The sequence below is a fragment of the Frankliniella occidentalis genome, unplaced genomic scaffold (assembly GCF_000697945.3).
Source record: "Frankliniella occidentalis isolate FOCC.00 unplaced genomic scaffold, Focc_3.1 Scaffold115, whole genome shotgun sequence".
Taxonomy (NCBI): domain Eukaryota; kingdom Metazoa; phylum Arthropoda; class Insecta; order Thysanoptera; family Thripidae; genus Frankliniella; species Frankliniella occidentalis.
Genome location: NW_026267243.1, coordinates 797,023 through 803,288, shown reverse-complemented (window position 1 = coordinate 803,288; position 6,266 = coordinate 797,023). Strand labels below are relative to the sequence as shown.

General features: G+C 56.7%; 1 protein-coding gene across 4 annotated transcripts in view; it reads left to right on the top strand.

Annotated features, from left to right (window-relative positions):
* The window catches only part of LOC113204672 (KH domain-containing protein akap-1), a 50,253-nt gene that overhangs the window by 18,808 nt on the left and 25,179 nt on the right, over positions 1 to 6,266 (top strand). Inside the window, exon 1 of one of the 4 annotated variants that reach the window (XM_026419928.2) lies at positions 196 to 530. The exons of the other annotated variants lie outside the window; for them this stretch is intronic. The gene's annotated coding sequence lies outside the window, so the exon portion shown is untranslated. Of the gene's footprint in view, positions 1 to 195; positions 531 to 6,266 lie in introns of those variants that run through there. 4 annotated transcript variants of the gene reach the window in all.

Genomic DNA, 6,266 nt, shown 5'->3' with positions numbered 1-6,266 from the left:
GTGTGCTGCCGATGAATGTTCCAAATTGAGCCGTGTGTGCGCGTACACACACACTCTCTCACTCACACTCACACACACACAGGCGCGGCTGGCGCGGCTGGTCACGGCCCGGCGCGCATGCGCTGCTCGTGCGCGGCGGGCTGGGGTAGGCCCGGCGGTGCCCGGCGGCCGGGCGGCGCGGCATGGACGGGCGGCCGCAGCGGCCAGTCCTCGCCACGTGGTGAACGCGCTCGCACGGGGTCCTCGTCGCGCACCTCTGTCCCGCCCGTGTGTCTCCTGTCTGTCCGTCCGTCTGTCGGGAGCGTGTGAGTCGTTACGCCCCTGGAGGCTCTGCCGGAGCGAGTGGCGTGGTTGACGCGGTTGACAGGCTGTCCTCGTCGGCCTGGGTGTTGTTGTCGACGTAGGGCGAGTCGAGCACCTCGACGAAGAAAAGTGAAAAACCACCCTTGAACGCCGACGCATCTGGATTGCCGTTTTTGTTGTGTTCTGGAACCTTCGCTGACGTCGTCATGTCTGTCGAGAATGGCCAGGTGAGTGTCGTGCCGAGGTGTCGGGAGCGCACGCGCGCTGCCGTCGGGGAGGCCCTGGAGGAGGACAGCTGAGAGCTTGTTGTTGGCCGGCGTGTTGCGTGGCGCCATATGGCGAGTGTTAGGCCCTGTTGGGCTTCTTGGGGCCCTGCTTGTCCGCGGGGCGGGTAGACTGCACGCAGATCACGCCTTGTGGCACGGTGATCGAGAGAGAGAGAGAGAGAGAGAGAGAGAGAGAGAGAGAGAGAGAGAGAGAGAGACGCGAGGAGTTCCTGCCTGCCCACCGTCTTTACCTTTTCTCCCCCGCCCGTCCCTTCTCATCCGCGCCGCCGAGGATGCATTGTGCGTCGCGCGGCTCTTTCTCTTTCTACCCCACCTCCTCTCTTTCTACCCCACCTCTTCCTCTTCTGTCTCCCCCCCCCCTTCCCCCCTCCCCCCCTCTCCCCCCCCTCTCTCTCTCTCTCTCTCTCTCTCTCTCTCTCTCTCTCTCTCTCCCTCTCTCTCCCTCTCTCTCCCTCTGCCTTCAAGGACAGGTCGCAGGAGCGGCGGGACGAGACAAAACAAACCCACAGGGAGCTGTCCTCCACACTCATGCATGAATGTGTCTCTAACCCAACCTCACGAAAAAATAATCAGTCGTTCATTAGTTTCACCCAAATTTAAGCTGTTGTATGTAGTGTAAGAGTGTACTGAAATTTCGAACCAGTTATTTTCATTGATAGCCTGAAATGAGCCTGTACCAACATCGTTATCAAACTTTTAAGAAGGACCAGACAGACATTGTTGTACAATCATTACAAGGGGACTCGTTACCGCCAGCTGTTTAGAAGATGGTATGTAATACATAGTGTGGCGATATTCAAGTCTAAAACGAGAGGTTGGGGTGATCCCCGTGGCGATGATAGCTTTATAGTTTTTCAAAAGAATATCTAAACGTAATTTTTCCCGTCACCCGTGACGGGAGGCGCACGTCACTTGCGGAGGTGTTTGACACGCGCGGGCGGGGGCGTGGCGGCGCGTGGCGCCCAGCGCGGACCAACACTTGTTGAGCGCCCCTCCCCCGCCCCTCCCCTCTTCCCGCCGCCGGCGCGCTCGGGCTGTTTGACTCCTTTCTGCAATAACAACTCGGTTCGCTGTAGGATTCATCACGCTGTTCAAACGCATCTCTACACACTCAACCTCTCAGTTTTACTTTAGCGTTGATCAACTATCAACGTATTTGTGCAATGGTAAACAATTTTGCCAATGAATCGTAACGATAGCCTGTTAACGTTTCTTATCAACGAGGTTTTTGTTGTTAACAGCCAAACAAATTTCTATCTAGTAATAATGTTGTTACCTTACCATTGCATAGAATTAATAATACTAGCAAAAGAACCAAAAAGATCGCGTCCTTTTGTCTTGGCATGCTTTCTTTGCTCAGCTCGTGATGGGTATTTTCATATCAAGGATTGCTGGTTGTTGCATTATTTTCCTTAGTGATTTCGCGTACGTCGGCGTACGTTTTTTCACTTGAACATGAAGTACTGCCGCGTAGGGTGTGCGAGTGTGTGTGCGCGCCTCTGGAGCCGTGGCCCGGCCGAGTGGAATGTGAAATGGAGTGAAGGCCAAATTCCCTGTGGCCGGCTCCGCTTGGCCCCTCTGTGTATTTGAGGCTCGCGTCTCGACGGTGTCTTCCAGAGGCCCCCTTCCCCCTCCCTCCCTCCGTTCTCCCCCGGTGTCTTCCAGAGGCCCCGCCACCGCTTCCCTTCCTCTCGCCTGTCTCGATGACTCCAGCGATTTGGTCTGCAGCGATACTACACACTGTCCTGCGGCGTCCTGCGATTGGCCGACTGACTTACAAAGCCGACTCGAATCGACCAATTAGCGAAAGCTTGGCGCTTCCTGCTTGTGTGTGTGTGAGAGAGAGAAGTGGGAGGGGGCATCCGGTTGAATCGCTTTGCATTAATTTTTTCTTATGGTTTTATTATTGTATTACGTTTCTCCACCCTTGTGTGTGGTCGTCCTGGCTGCGGTAACCGGTGGTAACCCACTCGGTTCAGCTAGTTTTGGGGCTTGACATCGCTGCAGGAAAGTAAGAGTGTTTTCTGTTGCCTCTAGCCGCCCCTCCCCCCTCCTTTTCCTTTCGATGGCCACCCGTCCGGTTCGTGTGTCCTTCACGGGACGTCTGCACTCGTGTCACCGTACCGACTCTGCTGAGACGGGCGTGGCTAGACTTCATTAGAATTATCAGCTGCTTTTAATGTCGTAAAGTTACATGTATCAGCGTTCAAAGTCTAAATCGTTGGCGTTGACGTCGCGTGGTGCAGTTGAGCGGTCAGTTCAAAAATTGAAAAGACTTGGGCCTGGGGTGCTTTTTCCTGCATGGTTGGCGTTAGCTTTTTTTACCCCCCCCCCCCTCAAACATTTTTGATTTTATTTTCCAAATTTGATGCGTTGATCGTGGGGGGGCGGCCGATGCAGCCACTAATGGGCGGCCGCGTGTTCACTGCCGGAACAAATTGCGACAGGAGCGGGTACTACGTACGCCGCCGCAGCGCTGCCGTTTTTCGCTAGTTTGTGTTTGTTTTGTTCTTGTTGTTGTGGTGCTGGCCGGGCGCCAAAGGCGCGTACTATTTTTCGTTTCGCCGCGGCGGCTGGCTCGTTGTGTCAGCGGCGCGCCACGCCCCGGGCCAGGGCGGCCCGCGACCCCTGGGGGAGGACGCCGTCGACGCCCTCGCCGCCGGAGGAGGAGGATAACCCCCCGGGGCGGGGCGGTGTGTTACCGCATGTGAGGTAACCGTTTGGCGCGGGTACACCGAGTGGCGTGCGCCGCCGTCGCGCTGCTCCCGGATCTGTCTATAATGGCGTTGTCACTTCCCCTTGACAAGGCCCACATCCCCGCCCCCACCCTACCCTTCGGCTACTGTCAACACGCCGTCATTGATTTTTTAATGGTTTTAGCGATTAATTCCGACCACGTGACGCGCTGACGCGCTGGCGGGCAGGACCTTGGTCGGGGGGACCTGATTATGCACAAAGTGACACACACTGGCGACCCGCTGCTCGCCGCACCACCGCCGGCTCCCCCCGGCCCGGCCCGGCCTGGCCAGCGGGGCCGATCCCGTTCCGTCTTGGCAGCAGCACCATCACATTCACATTTACATTTCGCACGAGCAGGCGAAAAAAAAAATCAACCTAAAATGTGTTTGCTGTAATAAAAAAGTTGTTATCGGGATTTGTTTGCTGTGATGAGAAATGATAAAAAGATCACACCGGCGCTCCGCTGCCCAGGCCGCTGCTTCACCTGGCGGTAACGCGCGGCGTGTGGCTGGAGACGGGACCGTTATGCCCGCGACAAGGTCGTCTGACCCGGATCGGGGGAGGGGGGGGGGGGGGGGGGGTGTGGGCGGGGGGGGGGGGGGGGGGGGGGGGGGGAGGAATCTGTCGCAATGAGGGAGGAGGTGGAAATCACCGCTGCTGCTGAGGCTGTCGCGGCCTGTCGCTCGCTCTCTGACGTGCGCCCAGAAAAATGATATCTTGTTTCCAGTACTTTTGACCCAAGATTATTTGTTATTTTCTTGGATGCAAAGACGAGTTTTCCTTTGAAGTACAGAACATTTTCTTAGTCGAAAGCTAATACACCTGGCGTCAAGAGTAAAATTGGTCAACATAATTCAAAATGGAGACTTGAAATGAGAGAACATTTTTGTTGGTGTGCGGCCGGCTCGTCCGTTGGTGTCGCACGGCGGGTGTGAATCACACGACTGTCCTGTTTCACCTGCTGCATGTCTGCGCGCACGATGTTTCTTCTTCATGTCGTGGCTCCTCTCTCTCTCTCTCTCTCTCTCTCTCTCTCTCTCTCTCTCTCTCTCTCTCTCTCTGCCCCCCCCCCTGCCGCCTGGAACCCCTCCTCCTCCTCTACTACTACTACTACTACCACTACTTGTATGTGGTACCGTCGTTGGTCTGTCGTTTGGCTCCTCCAAATGTCAAGGACCCGGTCGCTAGCACAGCGGCCAGCCAGCCATCGGCGAGGTGGAGCGATCTTCACGACTTGCAGCCACATAGCTTTCTTTTCGACTGAAATGTCGTCGTCGCCCCGGAGACGTGTAGCGGATTTTTTCTATTTTTTGCGAAATCTTTGTGGGTTCTGGAGGATTTCCACGCGTCTGGTTTACCTTTCTGCCAGCCCCAGGCTGCTTGCCATGCTCACCCTCGGGAACTCCAAAAGATAATGAGCTTCCTGATTTAGAAGATCTCATTCCTCGAGCGGAAGCCGGGGGCTGGTCCCTCGGCCTGGTGACACTGTCAAGAAGTGAAAGGGAGATTTAAAAGGTATAGGGGGATTGCCGATTTTCGTCGAAGGTAGGAATAGATAAATGTCTCGTGGAGGGCGTGCGGTGCCGGGTGGGGCCCGGGAGGGAGGCGCGAGCGCGTGTGAGTCACTGTTACTTTCTTGCGTCCCGTGCTTCCTGTTGGCGCTCTGTCCAGAGAGAGAGAGAGAGAGATGCGGATTGTGTTGGCGGCGCCGCGCGCCGCGGCACTGTGACCAGCGCGGGTCGGTCGGCCACCCCCTCCTTCTAAAATTAAAGCCCCACTGCGGTATAGCAAACCGGCGCCGCTGTGCACGGGGACGCGACATGCCGCCCGCACACCTTCCTGTTCGGGACCCCTCCTCTGGTCGCTCTCACACATTCACACGCACATTTTGGAAGATAGAATACACTTGTATTCGTGTTTTGTTAGGTTTTGTGGTTGTTGGACGACGCCTGTACTGGGGGAGGAAATGGCCATCGGAATGATGAGCAGCACTTGAAACCTGATGTGCTTAATATGATTGCGAACTCTTTCTTTGCAATGTTGTGACGAATCTTCGATCGTCCTATTGCAAAGAATTGGTTCCGTGCGAATAAACTCTTTGCCAGAAGCTGTCAGTTGGTAGACAGTTTGTGCGTATTGCAAAGTAGTAGTTTAGCAGGCTGGCGTAAAACTAGTTTGTACTGCAATGCCTCAAAATTCTTTGGAACTTGTGTAGAAAAAATGTTTTGCAATACAAGACTATTTTTTATATTTTTTTTGCCAGTAAGTATTTTGCGACGTGGTGGTGAGGGGACTCAATAAGACTTGCGACTTCCCACTGTCTCTCCAAACAACCACAATTCTTTCGCCCCTCTATGCAGAAAGTGGGTAAAGCCTCGTTGGGTGCAAATGTTGACCCCTCTAGGCCGCGGGCCGTGCGGCTAAATGCAGGACATGGTGTGGTGGGCCCGGTGGGCCCGGTGGTGGGCCCCCACCTGTGCGCACGTGGTGAGCTGGGCCCCAGGGCCCGTGCGTGCGCCGGGGCTGTCTGCAGGGCTCTCGCTGCCCCCCAATGCTCGTGCTGCTCGCCGCCAGCTCAGCCAGCCCGCCTGCCCGCCTGCCTGCCTGCCTGCCTGCCTGCCTGCCTGCCTGCCTGCCTGCCTGGGCGGCCCGGTCGTGGTGGCTGACCCAAATATACCTCCCCCTCCCCCGACTCAATCGGGGGAGACAACGGCGAACCGCTCAGGTGCGGGCCGTGCGGGCGCAGGTGGGTGCCTGTGTGCTCCTGGACGGGGTCCTGCCGCCGGCCTGCCGTCGGCCTGCCGGGGCCACCTCGGGGAACACTCGGAAGGACCGCCTTCCTCCTCTACACCCAGAATAATCTCTGCTGCCGGGAGGGGGCCGCAGCTCGCAGCTCCTCGGCGCAAGCGAGTCCCGTCGGGAAGGTGCTCAACGCCC